This window comes from Elephas maximus, chromosome 6, assembly GCF_024166365.1.
Source record: "Elephas maximus indicus isolate mEleMax1 chromosome 6, mEleMax1 primary haplotype, whole genome shotgun sequence".
Classification (NCBI taxonomy): domain Eukaryota; kingdom Metazoa; phylum Chordata; class Mammalia; order Proboscidea; family Elephantidae; genus Elephas; species Elephas maximus.
In genome coordinates this window covers 72438106-72458324 of record NC_064824.1, presented here as the reverse complement: position 1 = coordinate 72458324, position 20219 = coordinate 72438106, and the positions used below count along the sequence as shown (strand labels likewise).

Sequence of the window (20219 nt, the reverse complement as noted above, 5' to 3'; positions counted from 1 at the left end):
CATACAACAGGCTGCACGAAGCCGCTTATTTTCACATTGTAACAACTTTGGAAACCGAGACCGGCGCGAGCCGAGTCCGCCCCCACCACCTCCCCCGCTGAAGCTGCAGCTTGTTCGGCTGTTTGTTTAACCCGGTGAAGATTTGCATGTCACGTTTCAGCCTGGAGTCGAGTTGTCCTGCCCCAGCTCCAAACCACCCCCACCACAGACCGCCTGGGCCTAGAGGCTCTTCTGCAGGGCCAGGGCGCCTTGTTAGAAGGTAGGTTGCTCCCTAGCGCCCCTCTCTCGCAGACGTGCCGGGAGAGCCACTTGGGGACCTCCACCCTAGAGTGTGGAGGGCGAGGCCACACGTGGGCGCCTCCACATTTTGCAGGCTGGAAGCACCCTGAAGAACTGTCCAATCCTCCCTGGACATTGTCAGTGTGAAAAGAGGTGTCTTCAGACGGGCAGCTAACAGGGCGTCCTTGAGTCTCTCTGCAAAGGCTGAGCTGTTTTTCTTCTTTCTAGGTCCAGCTTTCTCTTTCTCCTCCAGGTCAGCCAGGGCTGCTTTTGAACCAGAAACACCAGAGCCCTCGGGCAGACCTGGGTACTGGCTTTAAATGTACCACATTCCCCTCCAAGCCCACATCCCGCCTTGCTGCCCAAGTACGTTTTAATTTTTAAACCGAATGCTCGGTTGAAAACACGAGATGCTGTGGAGGGAGAGCAAGTGAGGAAGACATGGAGATGTGCCCTCAGTGTTTGCGCTCCTCTTCTGCAAGATCTCCTGGCCCAAAAGTGAGACCACCGTGGAGCTTCTCTCGGCCCTGAGGCGGAGCCTGCGTGCATCCTGGGTGCACTTTAGTGGGTGGGGAGGGCTTTGTGGGTCACTTTCTTTTCTTTTCGTTAAAATACTTTTGCTCCGAATTTTTTTTTTTTTTAAGATGGCGAAAGCACCAAGGGCATTATAAACAGAGAAAGAAGAGAGAGCGAGAAGACCTGTGTGGCTCTAATGAAGCGCTGCGCATTGGGGGATTGCCGTAGAAATCGGGGAGAGGGTGTGAAAAGCCCCGGGAAGACGCAGGGTGGAGAGGGAAACAGGGAGCCTGGAAGAGCCGGAGAGCCCGGCAGGGGGACCCAGGAGCCTTTCCCAACAGGTGACTTCGGCCCAGGAAGGGGAGGCTGGTGCTCGGCTCCCCGTAGAGTCTCCTCGTCGATTTACTAATAGAGGGATTGTTAAGTGGCAGCGAGGCGTTTCCGACTCACCCTGTGCAGTCCGGGGAGGAGTAGCGCCGAGGTTTCCCCTACCCACTTCCTTCCCAACCCCCAATCACCCCCTCTCCTTAAGGAAACCTAACAAAGTAATAAATAAGACAACCCGAAAAGCCACTTAGCACTAGTGACATTTTCAAGCCAACCACTTAAAACAGTGCATGCAGGCACTTCGGGCTCCGGGCGCTCTTGTTGCCTTGCTCTGCTCCTACTCCCCTCCCCTCCCCTCCCCCTCCCACCGTTTTCAATGTAGTTCCAGCTGTCAGACTCTACACCAGCACTCCGATATTCCTTTAGATACGCGCGTCCGGATCACAATAAAAGTTAGGAAAATCTCCCAAACGCACTCAGGCAAGCACCCGGGCCACTTTAACTCTAAGGTGGGGCCCTAAGGAAATCTTTCGGAGGAAGTCCAGTTGTTTTCTTTCTTTTTTTTTCCTTCTGACAGATTTTTTCATCCTCTAAAAAATCTAGTTTTTAAACAAAGATCAATGTGTTATGCTAAAGTGTTGAGCTGACTGTTAAAACATTTGGAAAAATAATGACAATGTAACAAAGGCCTGGTTTGGAGTGAATCATCACCCTTTTAAAAGTTAAAGCAATTTTCAGGAGAATAGCTTTCAGCAAACGCTTTACATTATTCAAAACGGCCAAATAATGCTCTATTATAGCGCCTGAATGCTGCCAGTCAGCCCCTAAGTGCAATTTGTGCAAAGGCCCCGGTGCCTTATCTCCACTTCTTTATAAAGAGGTGAATATAAAACAATTTCTTCCAAACCCAGACAGAGAGCACGAAAATTGCTTCCCTTTCTGCAATCAGGGCAATTTAACTGGAGTGCAATTAGCACTATTAAATGTCGATTCTGCATAAACAAATCTGACTGAGCAGCGAAAGTGGGGTGAGAACCTCATATACACTGAAACTGATTTTTTTAAATTATGTATCCGGGTCCTTTACAATTGATCTGTGACGTTTTCATCTTGGAATATATTTACATCGTAAATACACTATGGTTAAATCAACATTTTTTTTTTTTTTGCAAAAAAACTTCAGTAGAAATCCTAATAGAAAAGAATAGGGTAATTAAAGGGAAGAGTTCACGTCCTTTGAACAAATATTGTTTCTCCCATCTTGCCTCTCTTCAGAGCTTTGATCTGAGCAAACTGCTCAAGTTGCTGTGTTTAGAAGGCAAAGCCTGGAAAACAATTCCGTCATTAGTGCTGATCGGAAGGATTGGGGCTCCTGCGCCACAGACAAAATGCTTCTCCCTGGTGCACAAGAAGCAAATGGGGGTGGGAGAACCAGTTATTTTCTGAAGAACTCCCTATAATAGCTGGTTAAATATTAGGTTACTGCCCAGCCTCTCGGGAGCTTTGGTCAGGCGCAGACCTTAGCAGCGAATATACAGCGCGGAAGCTGGGGGTGAAGTTGGGGATACTCAAAGATGTGGGCGGGAAAAGAGGCGTTGGGGGAGTAGGTACCGAAGGTTCTCCCTTTGGCTGGGCTGCCTGCACCCAAAGCCTCGGCCCACAGAACCGGGATGTGCAGGCGAGTTGGTAAAAACATTTATCTGACCTGTCCTTTATTTATTTATTTTTTTAAGCCAAAGCTCTCCTTTTTTGAATGATTTACGCAATTAATTATGTCTTTCATTTGCATGATCTACACTAGAGCAGTGATTATCAGGTCAGCACGGTGTGGGAGTTGGGGAGATATATCAATAATTTGAGTTTAAAAAAAAAGAAAGAAACAAAACCTGTTCTGTGTACAGACGTCGCCTGTCATGAACAAGGGCGAAGGGAGCAAGTACAGACTGCAGAGCCTGCTGAGTCGGGTGAATCCTATCTGCAGTGGAGTTTTTCAGTTGTAGATGAAGCTTTTGATTAAAAGGGAATCTTTTATAGTTAATATATGTTTACTTTTTTTAAAACCAGCAGCGTTGATATCAAGTGGATCAAGGAAATTAATTGAAAATTGAGGAACTCTCCCACAATTCCCTTTGAGCTTCCATTTAAATATTTGTTCTATAATGCCTTCATCCCAGCCCTACCCTTGCAAATAAGAGAGCCAGGAAGGAGCAATAGGTCAATGGGGCTTTCACCTTTTCTCTATCTAGGAGGTGTCACTGCTTTTTAGCAAGAGATGCAAATTTTTCTTAAGCCTGTGAGGTCTGTTGGAGAAACTGAAAACCCTTCCGCTATTAAGTACACACCAAACGTTTGCATACACAACTAATTTTCTGCTACTAGACGTATCTGGGCTATATATTTTAAGCCTGCCTTTTTTCTTTGATATGTTTATCTGAGCCAAAAATGCATTAACAATTAAAGGAAAGACTTGTGTGTCAAAGGAAGGAAGGTGACTGTAGACTGTGATGATTTTAATGACTGCAATTATTGGAAGATTATTCAACAAGCATCATAGATTTGTTTACTGCATTACTTGGAAACTATGGGGGGTCTATTCGGCTTGAGGTTTTACCTTCCTCCATCACTGGCCAACCACCAGAGAGGGGGCTTAGCAAATGTGACATTCAGTGCTGGCCTTCTTTTTAAGGGCATCACTACCAAAATGAAGCACATTGGTTATCTAGTCAACTCTAATAGAACCATCTTTGGATATATTAAAGGGGCCTTTCACATAGACCTTGAACTAATGTCAAGAAAAAACAGAGGCGTGAGGAATGTGGTCATTGCCAGCTTCTCCCAGCCAAGACACCAGTTTCCTCAGTTTAACCTTCCATAGGCAGCCTTCCAGGAGGCTTCCACATGTTTCCTCTTTCATCCAGGGCTTGGAGGAGGCACTACAACTGCAAGGTGTTAAACAGGAGTTTAGGCATGTCTCCAGGACTCCTTATTGGAGAAAGTTTTACTTTTCCTTCTTTCCCTTTAACACAATCCTCCTGCATATTAATTCCTATCACAACTCCTGATATTGCCCTATGAAAAATAAGTAAATAAAAGATGACTATATGAGTTTGTGACAATGGAAGTGTTTACTGTACCAGGGTCTCAAAATACAGGCACGGGTGAATAAGGAAGGTTTCTTGTCTGATGTTAACAAAACAATCCTCAGTGCCCAATGACCAATAAATTGCAGCATGGGCTTTGCTCATTAATAAATTACTGATTTGGAATTCCAGTGCCCTCCCCTTTCCTCCCTTCCCTAGACTCAGCACTGAGACCGGAGTCACCAGCTGTCAGTGCTGCTGTTCCTGGATTCTGTAATCACCGAGTCTCAAACCTAAGGTGAACTTAGTGCTGGAATTGAGAACTTTCCCTGTTCAAACGCAAGCCTGCAGGACTCTGCAAGAGGCAATTAGGAGCCCATTACAAGCCATTAGATTGATCAATGTACCTTAAACAATGCGAATGATTTATATGGTTGATTTGTATGGCGAAGAAAAAGAAGGGGGGTGGGAGGACGACTCCAAATCCTTTACATCCGTCTCACTGTTCTGCAGAAGAACCGGGACCAGCCTCTGTCCATCCCAGCCTAGAACCAAGAGAGCGATTTATTTAGAAAACTTCACAGAAAGACACGGGCTCTCCTGGCTCGTCCTGTGGGTAGCGAGATGCACATTCTTTGCCCCTTTCTCTTCTTTCTAAGGTAGAGATTATGAAGACCAAGGCCGTGAGGAGCAGCCGAGGGTCACAGCGACACCACTCCCCTAGCTGAGGGCACCCTGGCGTGCGCCGGGCGGCCGAAGCGGTCCCAGCTGCCTCCCCACCCCTGCTCTGTCGAGGGGGAGGGGGAGGGTGACTTACATGTTTGTTTAACGGAGTGTTGGGGAGCCGTGTGGCCTCCTCATTACGGCTGGATCACAGAACCATTAGCCCTTGAAGTTTTAGCTAGGCTCGGGGAGGAGCCGCGACCCGGCTCCAGGCGTGCAGATGACGCGGGGGGTGGGGAGGGAGGGGATTCGGTGGACACAACTCCTTGCTAGGGCTATTTTGGTTAATCTATCTGGCGAAGACAAAATTACAACAGAGCTGAAGCGATCAAAGCTAGCCCCCGCCACCTCCTCCTCCCGCCGTCCTTCCTAGCCCAAAGTCTGTTTGTAGTTGTCTCTTCGGCTGCAGACATTCGTCGGTCTTCTCAAGACAAGGAAATTCCTGCCAGTTTTTCCAGAGCCTGCAAGGAGAGCACAGACGCACTTCACACTTCCCAGAGGAGGAGAATTCCCTTTGTCTTACCTCTCCCACCTCCAGTCTGCCTTCAGAGATGGGGGACAGGGAGCAGGAAATAGAAAGACCCTGGGCTGCGAGGGCGGGGAGTTATAACGGAACCCTAAGTCCAACTCTGCCCCGGCTGGTCCCTCCTCTTCCTCCTCCTTCTTCTTCTCTTTCCCAGCCTTCTCCTATTCCCTTCCTTTTTCCCTCTGTCCTTCCTTCCGATCCTCTGGCTCTTCTTACCACCCAAATCCTCTCCCAGCCTCCCGCGCCCAGAGCCTGGGCATGCGCTGTTTATTTCCCGGTTTTAGTGGTTTGGCGGGAAAGGGCTTCGTCCTGGCTTGTACATGGGTGTCTGGGACAAATTCTTTTGTCTGTGTCTGAAGATGGAAGGGGTAGCATTCTGGGTTGATAATGGGGCACATAGGGAAGGAGCAGAGAAACACCAGGATTTGGAGAGTTGCTGCCAGTGTCTTCTGCAGCTAATGTATGGTGGGAGGCCAGGATTTGGAAAACCTTCCAGGTAGACATGATCTCACATTCCCTCCAACTACTCTAATCTGTCCTTTATTCCCTCCTCCCCAGCCCCTACTTTTCGGAATTCTTCTCTGCGTTAGTTGCTCTCTAGCTCCTCCTTAAGACCTCTTAACAAGTCCCTTCAGCTCAGTGAGAGGCTGAGAAAGAAGATCTGTTATAAAATTTCCCCCAAGCGCCCAGACACCCCTGTGACATCTCCGGGAACGGTCTGCGCTCGGTCGACACTTTCATGCTTGCTCGATTTCAGGCACTCTAGAGCCTAGAGCCGAACCGTACGCGAGCTGGTCTCCCCTGTCACATCTATTAATGGCCGACCCTGAGTCTGGCCTTTCGAGAAGCCAAACGGACACCTTCCACTTTGACCCTCTTCTTGGAGTATCAAAAGGCGGGTATACATAGGGGCTAAGGGAGGCTCCGCACACTTCAGACACGTGCGCCTCCGCCCTTCCGCCCCCCCCCCACCGGTCTCCGCATGCACAGGGTACACTGATGACAGAGACACACCCGGGCACGAGCCAGCGGCGTCCATCCTCCTTCCCAGTCAGCCAGCAGCAGAAAAAACCGCCTTAATGCCGGGGATAGCGCCGCCGGGAGGCGGGCTCCGCGCTCCAGATGGCTCCCGGGAGGCGGGGGTGTTCGGGTTCCCCAAAGCCAGCTGTGGGCCTCTGCAGCGCGGTGCGGGCGGCCTGGACGCGGTTGGGCCTCCCCTCGCCTCCCGCTGCGCCTCGGCGCCGCCTCCTGCTCTGCACCGAGCTCCGCATCTCCTTAGCCGCAGTCCCCCCAGCGCCCCTCTTCGAGAAACTCCCCGCCGGTCCGCCCGCCTTCCATAGGCTTCTTTACATCTGGGATGCATTGCCCCTTAATTGTCAACCCCATTATTGTGATCAAATGAACGTTGCTAATCTCTGCATATATTGTTTAGGTAAATAGAGGCTGCGTTTAATCAATACACAGGGCCCCAGTCCTCGCAGCGCCAAGTAACTTAAGTCAACGGTGAAAATTTCAGTGTGTGCGTAATTACAGAGCACACGGAATATTCACTTCAGCCTAACTCCACATCTCTTCTCCGACCCGCGGAAACGGGGGGAGGGAACGCGTGGAATCCCCGTCCTCCAAGGGGTCGAGAGCCGGCTCCCTTAGGGAAAGAAAAGGACTTGATAGCAGTGACACCTCGCGCCCCTCCCGCGCCCTCGCTGGAGTGCGCTGTTGAAGCTAGGACCTGGGGCCGCGCTGGGACTGCCCGAGCTTCCGAGCTACTGAATCCAGCGCTCCAAGCCCCTTGCCTTCCGGCTTCTGGACCGTCCCCGCCCCCAAATCAGCCGCAGTGTTGGGGGTGTGACGGGGGCGGCTTCGCACTCAGAGGTTCCCGGCCCCGCGAAGGCTGGGGGCGGGGCCAGGGAGGCAGGTTTGCCTCGCTCTCGGGACGCCCGGGTCCTTGCACGGTGGCTCCTTTTCCTCTCCAGCTCCTCGAATCTGCCAGAGTCCTCCCGAGGGGAGCTCCCGGAAATGCCACCTTTGCAGGAGCAAAAAAGCGCGGGTTAATTGTGCTTCTTTTTAAACAGCTATTGTTTCCTAATTGAGAGTACCTTAGCCCATCCCTTGGGAAGGGACCCGGGTTTCTCCGCAGGGGGCGGGGAGGTCTGGGGAGGTAGGTGGTGGGCTCTGTGGAGGGATGGTATTCGCTTCTTACAGCTTCTCAGGGGCTAGAGTGGCTTTAGAGCGAGGGCCTCTGGGCCTTGGCCCGGAAAGGGTTAGCGGGGAATCTTTCCAGTGACTGCAGAAAGAACCGACTCCTCCCGACGCGCTGGAGTGAGCCCAGTAAGCTGGAGGCACTAACACTTTCTCCTCGGGCAGCTCTGTTGCTGGGAGTTTCTGTTTCTCCTGCTGTCTCTCGGAAACCTTTACTCCATCCCCTGGCACGTTCGATATAAACAACTCCTGTTGTCACCGGAGACCTGCCTTGCATGGAACTATCCCGCTTTAAATAAGAAATATTCTAAAGTCAAAGTCATGTCCTCATGGTGTCAGCGCAACCACCGAACTGCACTACCGCTGGTGCTTGAATTGGGCCGCACGGTATTGGATGGCGGCCGGCTGTTTTTAATTTCTGGAATTGAACTCTTCTATAAGGTATCTCTCCCTGCTTTCTCCTTCACTTAAAAGTTGAATAGCATGTGGGATAAGAGGAAAATTAAACGCAAATGTCAGTGCAATCTCAAAAAAACTTTTGTTTTTCCCTATTACCCATCATTCCTAGGCCTCCCCTCATCTCACCTTCTTCCCAAGCCTGTGACTCTCTTTAACGGATATTCCGACCTTTTACCACCTTTGGAAACCAGCACTGTCTCTCAGTCCACAGGCAGATGGATATGGTTTTAGGCTCTTTCCATCTCGAATGTTAACTTTTTCTGGGATGTGGTTGTTTTTAAGCTAGGACAAGGAAAAACAGGCAAGGGGGATGATAGCCATGGCTCCTAGATAGGCACACGTCCTTCAGAGACCTCAGGAGCTGAGTTCCAGTTGTATTTGGTTGCCACGGAGTCAGCTCCCAGGCATCCTGGAGTAGTACTGCTCTATAGGGTTTTCAAGGCTGTGACCTTCAACCTATCTTCCTAGAGACCTCCAGATGGGTTCAAACTGCCAACCTTTGGGCTAGTACTAGTAGTCGAGTGAACGCTTAACCATCTGCACCACCCAGATACTCCTGGGTTTGAGTTAAGGTCCACCAATTAACGATGCTGTGATCTTTGACAGGCCACAAAACTTCTCAGCTTCTTCATTTCTAAAATGAAGCTAATAATTTCTACTTCTCAGGATTGCTGTGAAGGTTAAATAAAATAAACCAAAAAAAAAAAAAAAAAACATTGCCATGGAGTTGATTCCAACTCAAAGCGATCCTATAGGACAAAGTAGAACTGCCCCATAGGGTTTCGAAGAAGCGCCTGGTGGATTCTAACTGCTGACTTTTTGGTTAGCAGCCCTTAACCACTACACCACCAGGGTTTTCCAATAATAAAATAATGTACGAGGGAAATTCCCAGCAATGTGGTTAGTACTTACTAATGGTTAGGTTTTTATAAGTTCTTTTGCTTTTCACTGAAATTGTATTCTCAGCTGAAACTCTGGAACTAAAGGCAGAGCCAATGGCCACTATAAAAAAAGAATTTTAGTGTGTATAGGAGAAACAGGGACCTAGTACGGAATCAGGTTGGATGAACATGAATACAACAACAGCCTGCAGTTACCTGTTTTGGAAGCAGTAAGGTTAGCTGCTCCGATCAAGAACAAGTTTCATGGTCTGGCCTTTACAGGTCTGTACTTGGGAAGGAGTAGGTGTTGTCTCTAATAGTAATAATAATAGCTAACGTTTATTGATCACATATTACGTGCTGAGCACTCTGCCAAGTGCCTTACACACAGCATCTCATTTAATTCACACAATCTTGTCAAGTGAATGTTATTGATATCTCTCTTTTAAACTTTTGTTATGAAACATTTCAAATATATATTTAAAAGTAGAGAGAATACTGTGATGAGCCCCTGTATGTCCATCACCCACATCAACAATTGTCAATTTATGGCCAAACTTGTTTCATCTATACCTATCCATTCCCCCCTTCCTTGTTTTGAAGCAAATCCCAAACATCATATCTTTTTTTTTGGTAAATATTCCAGAATGTATTCCTAAAAGATAATGCTTTAAAAATGCAAAACCGTGTTATGATCACACTTAACCAAATTTGAAATAACCCTTAATATTTTCAAATCTCTTTATCAGTTGTCTCATAAACTATTTTTTACAATTGGTTATCTCAAACCAAATCTAAGCAATACCCATGCATGACATTTAGTTGATAAGTCTCTTTTTCTCTCATTACAATTTTTTTTGAAGTAACCAAGTCATTTGTCCTGTAGACTGATACCTTTTTTATAAATAAACTGAGGCTCAGACAGTTAAAGGAATTTAGTAAGGGTTAGAAAAGGAATTCAGTCCTAGCTATGTCCAACTCCAGAGTCCAAGCTCCTGATGGCTCTTTGAGATTCTCTTTAAATCAAGTGATGAAAAGTAAGACACAGGAAAAACACAATCACCCATAAAACATCTCAGAACATGTGAGACTCCCTTAAATAACCAGCTCCTTTTTTACCAAGAGTCTGCAGAAAACCTTTCACTTAAAACGCAGGCAGAGTTTGAAATGTAGGAAGAAAAATTGGAAACAGGATAACCCATCATCCTCCTTATGTTTTGAATCTGACTAAACAATTCTTGCATGCAAATGTATCTGTGACATGAATGGATTTTCATTTCTAACAAATATTGAGCAAGGCAAAAGAATTTCTTAAAAGAATCTACCAGTTTCCTTTTTCTTTCTTCTCCTGCTCCCCCTTTTCCTCTGTTCTGTAAGTATAACTAAAACTAGGTAGGGAGAAAACATTTCTTTCCAGTAGTTATTTAAAAATACCAGTCAGATTAACAATTTGGTAGTTTGATATGTGATATCTGGCTTTTGTTACGGTAGTTTTGAAACCATAGTTACCTTAGCAACTGAATACATTTTTTTCTTAAAAAAATTTTTTTAGCTGTCTAGAGGAGAAAAAAGAGAAAGAAAACTTCTTGCCAGAATTTTCCCATAATAGCTTCCATTAGCTACAGTGACTTCTATTGGTGAGGCCAGCACTGCTGTCTCCTGCTGTCACCTGTCATTCACTGATCTAGCAGAGGTTTTGTTTGATAAGGCTGATTTGAGCTTTATAAAACATTTATTTTTTTTCACCTTCAAGGAGCAAATACTAGTAAGGATGGGACTCAGCGTCAATCACTGGATGCCATACAAGGGCCTCAACCTACCAGTGGAGCTTCTAGGTGACAAGATACACTAAAACAAACCTGAAGGCCTGGTTTATTAAAAAAAAAAAAAAAGGATGATTAAAGGACATTAAATCAATCCCTGCAGACTTAGCAAAAGGTAAAAAGTGAGTAGATGAGCCAATAGACTGCTCTGGAATCATTCTGCTATGGTAAGAGTGCAGTGGCCGCAGAGGGCAATGATGCTAGTTGGTAGGATAAAGGAATAAGAGGGGAAGTGTTGTAAATTTGATTGAGTTTTATAGATTTGAGAAAGCATGTGTTGGCATTCAAGGAGGCAAAGTAGACTCAGCAAGGAAAATCGGTGCACATTAGGGCTTCTTGGAGCAACTAGACTGAGTGTTTGAAAGAATATTTACTTACTTCCCGCCCCTCCCCCCTCCTTGCCCCTAATGCACATAGCTCTAAGAAGTTCCTTTTCTTTAAACAGACAAACCAACCAACCTAGTTTTTATAAAATTGCAAATATCCAACTCCTCTGTTTTTAAGACCTGGGGCTATGGTGTGGTAAATCAAAAGATGCAAAAGAAGTGCTTGTTGGCTCTGCTCCTATTAGAAACTTGCCTTCTCTTGCTTTTCAGATGTTTTTTTAAATTGTGCTTTAAGTGAAAGTTTACAGCTTAAGTTAGTTTCTCATACAAAAATTTATATACACATTGTTATGTGACCCTAGTTGCTCTCTCTATAATATGACAACATGCTCCTCCTTTCCACCACGGGAAATCCGGATTCCCCAAGTCCATTCAACTGGCTCCTATCTCTTTCTGCCTTCTTATCTTGCCTCCGGACAGGAGCTGCCCATTTAGTCTCGTGTATCTACTTGAGCTAAGAAGCACACTTTTCACAAGTATCATTTTATGTCTTATAGTCTAGTCTAATCTATGTCTGAAGAGTTGGCTTCAGGAATGGTTTTAGTTCTGGGTTAACAGAAAGTACGGGGGCTATGTCTTCTGGGGTTCATCCAGTCTCAGTCAGACCATTAAGTCTGGTCTTTTTACTAGAATTTGAGTTCTGCACTCACTTTTGTCCTGCTCCATTAGGGACTCTCTGTTGTGTTCCCCATCAGGGCAGTCATTGGTGGTAGCCAGGTACCATCTAGTTCTTCTGGTCTCAGGCTGATGGAGTCTCTGGTTTATGTGGCACTTCTGTTTCTTGGGCTAATATTTACCCTTAACTCTTTGGTGTTCTTCATTCCCCTTTGCTCCAGATGGCTTGGGACCAACTGATGCATCTGAGATGGCCGCTCACTAACTTTTAAGACCCCAGATGCCACTCACCAAAGTGGGATGCAGAACATTTCCTTAATAAACTTTAAAACATGCCTTTTTTTATGGGTCTTCCGGGGATTGTTTATTTAGGCATTCTGCAGGGGGAAAAGAGAATTCTGGAACAGGAAGTGCTCCTATGCAATATAATGGCTCAAGAAAGTTTGAAAGAATAGCTTCTGGTCCTTAGTATTTTATTTTAGATTGTCCTACCTAGGTATAATATTTTGACTTGAGAAATTACATTTGTGCCAGGGTGAGAGCTAGATAGAGAGAAAAAGCAAAAGAGAGAGAAAATCAGCTCTTATTTATAGAAAATGTAATTTTTCTGCAGTAAACTCACCCTAAGTAATACTTTTATTGGATATGTACACATTCCTCTCTTAGACAAAATAGAAAAACAAAAGCGGTCTCTATGAACCAGTGATATCTGTTATGGTTTTTTTTTTTTTTTTTAAAACCACTCGAACCGTTAAGGAAAACTTGATGACATAGTGGTTAGGTGCTACGGCTACTAACCAAAAGGCCGGCAGTTTGAATTCACCAGGTGCTCCTTGGAAACTCTATGGGGCAGTTCTACTCTGTCCTGCAGGGTCGCTATGAGTCAGAATCAACTTGACAGCAATGGGTTTTCTTTCTTTCTTTTTTAAAATCATTAAAGGGATCTACTGCACTGGGTTTTTTTTTTTTACTGCTTCTTATTTGACCACCTGTGAGACACTATATGTGGGTTACATTTCTATCCCTGGAGCCAGGGGATTGAAGAGAATCCTAGTATTACCAAAGATCAAAAATTGGAGAAGAGTTGTTCTCCAAAGGAAAATTCTGACACTATTTGCTAGCAGAAGGAAGAGGGAGTGGATAGTGGGAAGATAAAAAAAAAAAAAGAAGAAGATGTTTATTACAGCTAGCATAATAATACTTACTGATTAATTAGATAGAGGAGATGAGGAACTCTGGAATGATTACTCTGAAAATTTAAGCCTCAGCCGCAACAGACATTCACTACTAGAATTAGAGAAGTGTGCAGTAGGTTGTTTTTGTTTCCACTCCTTCTCCCTTTTCTTTTTTTTAAGAATTTTTCAAAAAAATAATTTCAAGCTTACGGAAAAGTTCCAAGAATCATACAAAGCAACACTCCTGTATATCCTTTACCAGATTCACCAGTTTTTAATATTTTGCGTTATTTATTTCATCATCTTCTCAGCAGATTCAGATTTGCAAAGAAGACTATAGGTTTGGTTCGAGACAAACTATGTTTGAAATAATGGTGAGATATCCTAGTAGAAAAGCTCAGCAGGCATTTGTAGTCAAGGGCCTAGAGCTCAGGAGATTATCTCCGATAAAGATAAAAATTTGAAGAAAAAAAAATAATTGAGACTAATTGGGCCTAGGGTGTGGCTTTCGGGGAAAAGTCTAGTACTGGAAGACAGAAGATCTTAGTTCTTGCCTAGGAAAAGGCATGTGATGTTCTTTTCCATCTCTTAGTCTCCTCTAATGGGCCGAATGCTTTTGGTCCCTAGTTCATATCTGAAGAGTACTCTGAAAATACATGAAGTTTATTATGTGGGTTTGTTGGGGGAGATTTTATATAAATGGAAGATTCATCATTATTAATATGGGTTATAGGTAATATATACATTCTGGTTCCTGTTGTTGAGTAACAAACCACCCCAAAATGTGGCAGCATAAAGTGACACTTTATTATGCATACAGGTTTTGTGGTCAGGAATTCAGATAGGATACAGTGAAGATCAATGACTACATCATACATGAAATCTCCCCGAGAAAACTCAAAGGCTGGCGGTGACTCAGTTGAGGGCTGGAATCATCTGGGCATATCTTCACTCACATGTCTGGCAGTCAATACTATTCATTAGCCAGAATACCTTCACATGGTTTCTCTGTGTGGTCTCTTGGCCATGGGCTAGTTTGAGCTTCTTTACAGCATGGCAGCTGGGTTCGCATAGTGAATGTCTCAAGAGAACAAGATGAAACACATGGCATTTTTGTCATCTAGTCTTGGAATTCAAGTACAGTCACTGCAGCAGTACTCTCTTGGTTGAGGCAGTCACAAATGTCTTCCCAGTTTCAAGGGGAAAGGACATCAGCTCTACCTCTCAAGGGGAGGAGTGTTAAGGTGACATTGTAAAATAAACACTTGGGATAGGAGACATTGGTGCATACTTTGTGCAATAACACATGTACACACACATAAAGGGAGTCTCCTAACAGAGCGCAGGCAGTTGACATCTGAGAGCTATTTTTCTGATGTCTATGGTAGTTGAAAATTGAAGTCACATGGTAAAATAAACACTTGGGACATGAATGAGATATAAGGCAGGATTTTACATATTCTCTGAGGCTTCGTTATTAGGAATTTTCTTGAAAATATAAGATCTGTAGTTTTAACATTTTGCTCTCACATGTACGATATAGTAAGTTCTTCAAACTTCTCATCAGCAGATGAACAGCAGCAAGTCCAGAATTACAATCTCTACAGGAATTTCTCGTTCGACTCAAAGCACTGCTGGAGGGGATTGATGGAAACACTTGATCGTTCACATTTCTTTAAAATAAAATTTGATGGACTGTTTCAACAGAGAATTATTTATAATTGTAAAAATAATGTTAAATCTCTTTTGTGAATTCCTTTTTATTAGATCCTGTTGGATTACATAATCTTGAAAGTTTGGGATACTGGAAGTCAGCCTGCATCTTTGAAAGAAACCTTAATACTTTTCTTCCTTACTGCAGTTTCATCCCACCCCCCCATATGGAAAGTGATGGAGAAAATGTCCTAATATTTGGTTAACAAATTAAAAGCCCGTGTTTAAATGCTTTAATATCCTGGTTCTATTTCACTGTGTCATCAGGGTTTGACTTACCAGCTATAAAATTACATAAGAAAACTTTTGAATGGAGAACTGTTGACAGTATCTGAACTACTGTGATCTGATATGACTACATCAATTGCGGCAGCCTACTGTACCTCACTCAGACCATCTCTGAAATCAGTGATGCATTTTCAGAGATCTGACACAGGTCGGGGCTGGGCTTCATTTCAATATCCAATGCATGTTACTTTTTCAACAGTTCAGGCTTTTTCCACCCTTCTTAAAATCTTTTTGCAAAATTAAAAAAAAAAAAGACCTCTTTTAAGGACAAAACAATTGGTATACTTGGGTTGTTGTTGTTGTTAGGTGCTATCAAGTCAGTTCTGACTCATGGCGACCCTATGTACAACAGACCAAAACACTGCCCGATCCTGTGCCGTCCTCACAATTGTTGCTATGTTTGAGCCCATTGCAGCCTTTGTGTCAGTCCACCTTGTTGAGGGTCTTCCTCTTTTTCACTGACCCTCTACTTTACCAAATATGATGTCCTTCTCCAGGGACTGATCCCTCCTGATAACACATCCAAAGAATGTAAGATGAAGTCTCACCATTCTCGCTTCTAAGGAGAATTCTGGCTATACTTCTTCTAAGACAGACTTGTTTGGTCTTCTGGCAGTCGATGGTATCCATGGTATAGTCAATATTCTTTGCCAACACTATAATTCAAGTGTATCAATCCCTCTTCAGTCTTCCTTATTCATTGTTCAGCATTCATATGCCCGTGAGACGATTGAAAATACCATAGCTTGGGTCAAATGCTCCTTAGTCCTTAAAGTGGCGTCTTTGCTTTTTAACACTTTAAGAAAGTCTTTTGCAGCAGATCTGCCAATCCAATGGGTCTTTTAATTTCTTGACTGCTGTTTTCTATGGGTATTGATTGTGGATCCAAGTAAAATGAAATCCTTGACAACTTCGATATTTTCTCCGTTTATTATGATGTTGTTTATCGGTCCACTTGCGATGATCTTTGTTTTCTTTATGTTGAGGTGTAATCCATACTGAAGGCTGTGGTCTTTGATCTTCATCAGTAAGTGCTTCAAGTCCTCCTCACTTTTCAGCAAGCAAGGTTGTGTCATCTACTTATCATGGGTTCTTAATGAGTCTTCCTTCAATCCTGATGCCACATTCTTCTTCATATAGTCCAGCTTCTCAGATTATTTCCTCAGCATAGAGATTGAATAAGTATGGCAAAAGGATACACCTCTAACGAGTACCTTTCCTGACTTTAAACAAGAAGTATCCCCTTGTTCTGTTCAAATAACTGCCTCCTTCCTGGTCTACATACTTACAGGTTCCGCATGAGCACAATTAAATGTTCTGGAATTCCCATCTTCACAATGTTATCCGTAATTTGTTATGATCCACACAGTCCAATGCCTCTTCATGGTCAATAAAACACAGGTAAACATCTTTCTGATATTCTCTGCTTTCAGCCAAGATCAGGGACAGATTATCTAGTTAGCAAGTTACTCTTGGGCTTAATTGTGTTTACTTACTAATCCGTAGTGCATGGTTTAACATGGGTTTCACCACATCAAAGATGTGATGAAAAATAGGTGATATTTTGCACAACTGTGCACTACAGATTAATAAGTAAGCACAAGTAAGCCCACAATGCCTTGCTTATTGAGTAATCAGTCACCAGCCGAGATCCATTTGACATCAGCAATGATACCCTTTGTTCTATGTCCTCTTCTGAATCTAGCATTAATTTCTGGCGGTTCCCTGTAGAATGCTGCAATGGTTTTTGTATTACCTTCACCAAAATTTTACTTGTGTGTGATATTAATGATACTGTTCTATAATTTCCGAATTCAGCTGGATCACCTTTGTCTGGAGTGGGCACAAATATGGATCTCTCCCAGTAGGTTGGCCAAATAGCTGTCTTCCAAATTTCTTGGCATAGTGAGCACTTGCAGCGCTGCATCCATTTGTTGAAACATGCCAATTTATATTCTGTTTATCCCTGGAGACTTGTTTTTCACCAGTGCCTTCAGTGCAGTTTGGACTTCTTCCTTCAACACCATCAGTTCTTTGTCATATGCTACCTCCTAAAGTGGTGGAATATTGACCAGTTCTTTTTGGTACAGTGACTCTGTGTATTCCTTCCATTTTCTTTTGTTGCTTCCTGTGTTGTTTAATATTTTGACCACAGCTTATCAACTAAGAAAGGAGAAAAGATGTTTATTATTTAGGAAGTACAGAACCAAGGGAAAAGAGTTTTGGAGGTTGAAAATTTGTCATTTTAAAACATTAAATTGAGCACTTGCTTTGACAGTACATATACTAAAATTGGAACGATACAGAGAAGATTAGCATGGCCCTCATGCAAGGATGACATGAAAATTTGAGAAGCATTCCATATTTTCGAGATATTGTGAAGAGAACAGGAGCCATTGTGGATGTTCCAGTCCGTGAGGAGCTGCTGAATCATGTAGTAGGTGCCATTGATAATGCTATTGATGGAAAGAGTCCAGTTGGTTCCAAGACCTATAGGCGAGTTGGAATGAAAACCCCTGGAATTATTAATAGAATTTCTGAGAAGGAACCAATGCAAACTGGCATTAAAGCTGTAGTTAGTTAGGTGTTGACTGGTCGTGGTCAGTGTGAGTTGATTATTGGTAACTGAAAGCCTGGCAAAACATCAATTACTATTAACACAATCATTAACCAGAAACACTTCAATGATGGAACTGATGAAAAGAAGAATCTATAGTGTATCTACATTACTATTGATCAAGGGACGCACTGTTGCCCAGTTGGTAAAGAGACTCAAAGGTGCAGTTGACATGAAGTACACCACTGTGGTTTCAGCTACTGCTTCTGATGCTCCCCCACTTCAGTACCTGTCTCCTTATTCTGGCTTTCTATGGGAGAATATTTTAGAGAATCGCAAGCACACTTCATCATCTATTGTCCAAACAGGCTGTGGCTTACCGTCAGATATCTGTTACTCTGCCAACCCTCTGGTTGTGACGCCTATTCTGGTGATGTGTTCTATCTACATTCCTGTCTGCTGGAGAAAGCAGCCAAAATGAACAATTCTTTTGGTGGCAGCTCCTTGACTGCTTTACCAGTCATAGAAATACAAGCTGGTGATCTGTTTGCTTATGTTGCAGTGAATGCCATTTCCATTACTGACGGACAGACCTTCTTGGAAACAGAATTGTTCTACAAAGGTATCCTCCAACCAACAGTATATGAGAGTTCTAGATCCTTCATGTCCGCACCAACACACGAGTTTATCAATCCTTTTAATTATAGCCATTCCAGTGAATGTGCAGTAGTATCTCATTGAGATGTTGATTTCGATTTTGTAAGGGCATTATTCTTAACATAACTGGGCAAACCAGTGCCATGAAGTGGGTGGCAGGTACCATAAATCTGGAGTTGGCCTGGTACTGTGAGGTGGCTGCATTTGCCCAGCTCAGTTCTGAACTTGATGCTGCCACTCAACAACTCTGAGTCTTAGTATCTGTCTGACTGGGTTGCTGATGCAAGGACAGTATTCTTCCATGGCTATTAAAGAACAAGTGGCTGTCATCTATGCTGGTGTAAGGGGCTATCTTGATAAAGTAGACCCCTGCAAAATCACAAAGCTTGGGAATACTTTCTTGTCTTACATTATTACCATCACCAGTCCCTGTTGGGCGTTATCAGGGCTGATGGAAAGATTTCCCAGAACAGTTAGATGCAAAACTGAAAGAGATAGTAACAAACCTCTTGGTTGGATTTGAAACTTAAACTCCTATGGATTCATAGCAAATACCAGTTTGGTTTTGTCATCATTTCTTTTAGAAGTCAGTTTTATTTGTAAATGGATTACTTATGTTCCTGATGTACAGAAATCATGTTAGAAATCAATCATGTTAGAAATCATGTTAGAAATAAAGCTTCCATATGGCTTGGGGGGCGGGGAAGAAACATTAAATTGAATATAATACATCTCAATAATAATTAGATGAAGTGATATTAACTCAGAGATAACACATTTTTCTGTGTGCCTAGTTTGACTATAATTGAGGAATGTGGGAGGAAGTGTATAGAAATTTGTATTAGTTAGGATTTGTCTGGGTACACGTGTCAAAACAAACAGAAATCAAAGTAAACAACAGTAGCTTGAAGTTCAGAAGATAGAAGCTTATTTCTCAACTGCTGTCATGGATTGAATTGTGTCCCCCCAAAACGTGTGTCAACTTGACTAGTCCAAGATTCCCAGTATTGTGTGATTGAACATCATTTTGTCACATTATGTGGTTTTCCTATGTGTTGTAAATCCTACCTGTATGATGTTCAGGAGGTGGGATTAGAAGCAGTTACATTAATGAGACAGGACTCAATCTACAAGATTAAGTTCCGTATTAAGTCAATCTCTTTTGAGATATAAAAGATAGAAGGGAGCAGAGAGACATGGGGACCTCATATCACCAAGAAAGTAGGGCCAAGAGCAGAGTGCATCCTTTGGACCTGCAAAGGAAGAAGAAAGGGGAGGAAATGAAGGAAATATGGTCAAAATCTTGGTAACTTTTAAATTTGGGTTGTAGGGTTTATTATACTATTTTCTTTTTATTTTTTATTATGTTTGAAAAGTTTCATAATAAAAGAAAACATTTTTGGGGGGTGAGGAGCCAAGATGATGGAGTAGTCAGATGCTTCCAGTGAACCCTCTTACAACAAAGACCCAAAAAACAAGTGAAAATGTTACACTTATGACAAGCTAAAAGCCCATAACATCAAAGGCAAAGTCAGAAAATGGACTGAGTGGCATGGGTAGCAAGAGACGGTTCAGAAGCACAGAGGAGTTACAGGACCCAAATCGCTGGGAACCCTCAAGCACCATTCCTGGGAGTGCCTTCGGTGGACTGGTGGTAGTGTTTGGCTGCAGTTTCCTCAGGAGAAACATCCAGCCGCATGGCCTACTCACACCTCTGGAACCAGAGAAGAATGGCGCTCTCAGTAAAAGCTAAGTACTTGCATATATTTTACCACGCCCCCCACCCCGAAGCTGGCTTCAGTGGCTGTTGATTTCCCTGGACCTGAGGTAGGTCTTGCTGCACAACCTGAGCCATTCTCCCAGCCTTGGAGAAGGAATAAATTCACAACTGGGGAAAAGATAATCTGCCAGCTCCACTAACCTTGGGAGCTCAGGACAGAAGTGGCTCCTATCCAGGCATAAATGGTCCATGGACTTTGAATACCTTTCCCCCCTGCATGGACCTGTGTGGGCCT

At 43.7% G+C, this 20219-nt stretch overlaps 1 non-coding gene and 1 pseudogene across 1 annotated transcript; both read left to right on the top strand.

Annotated features, from left to right (window-relative positions):
* The first annotated feature begins 7971 nt into the window (after positions 1-7971).
* Positions 7972-18734, top strand: LOC126078329 (ATP synthase subunit alpha, mitochondrial-like; annotated as a pseudogene).
* Positions 17253-17359, top strand: LOC126078617 (U6 spliceosomal RNA). The gene has a single exon (XR_007518102.1). It is a non-coding gene; the product is annotated as a U6 spliceosomal RNA (small nuclear RNA).
* Positions 18735-20219: the final 1485 nt, after the last annotated feature.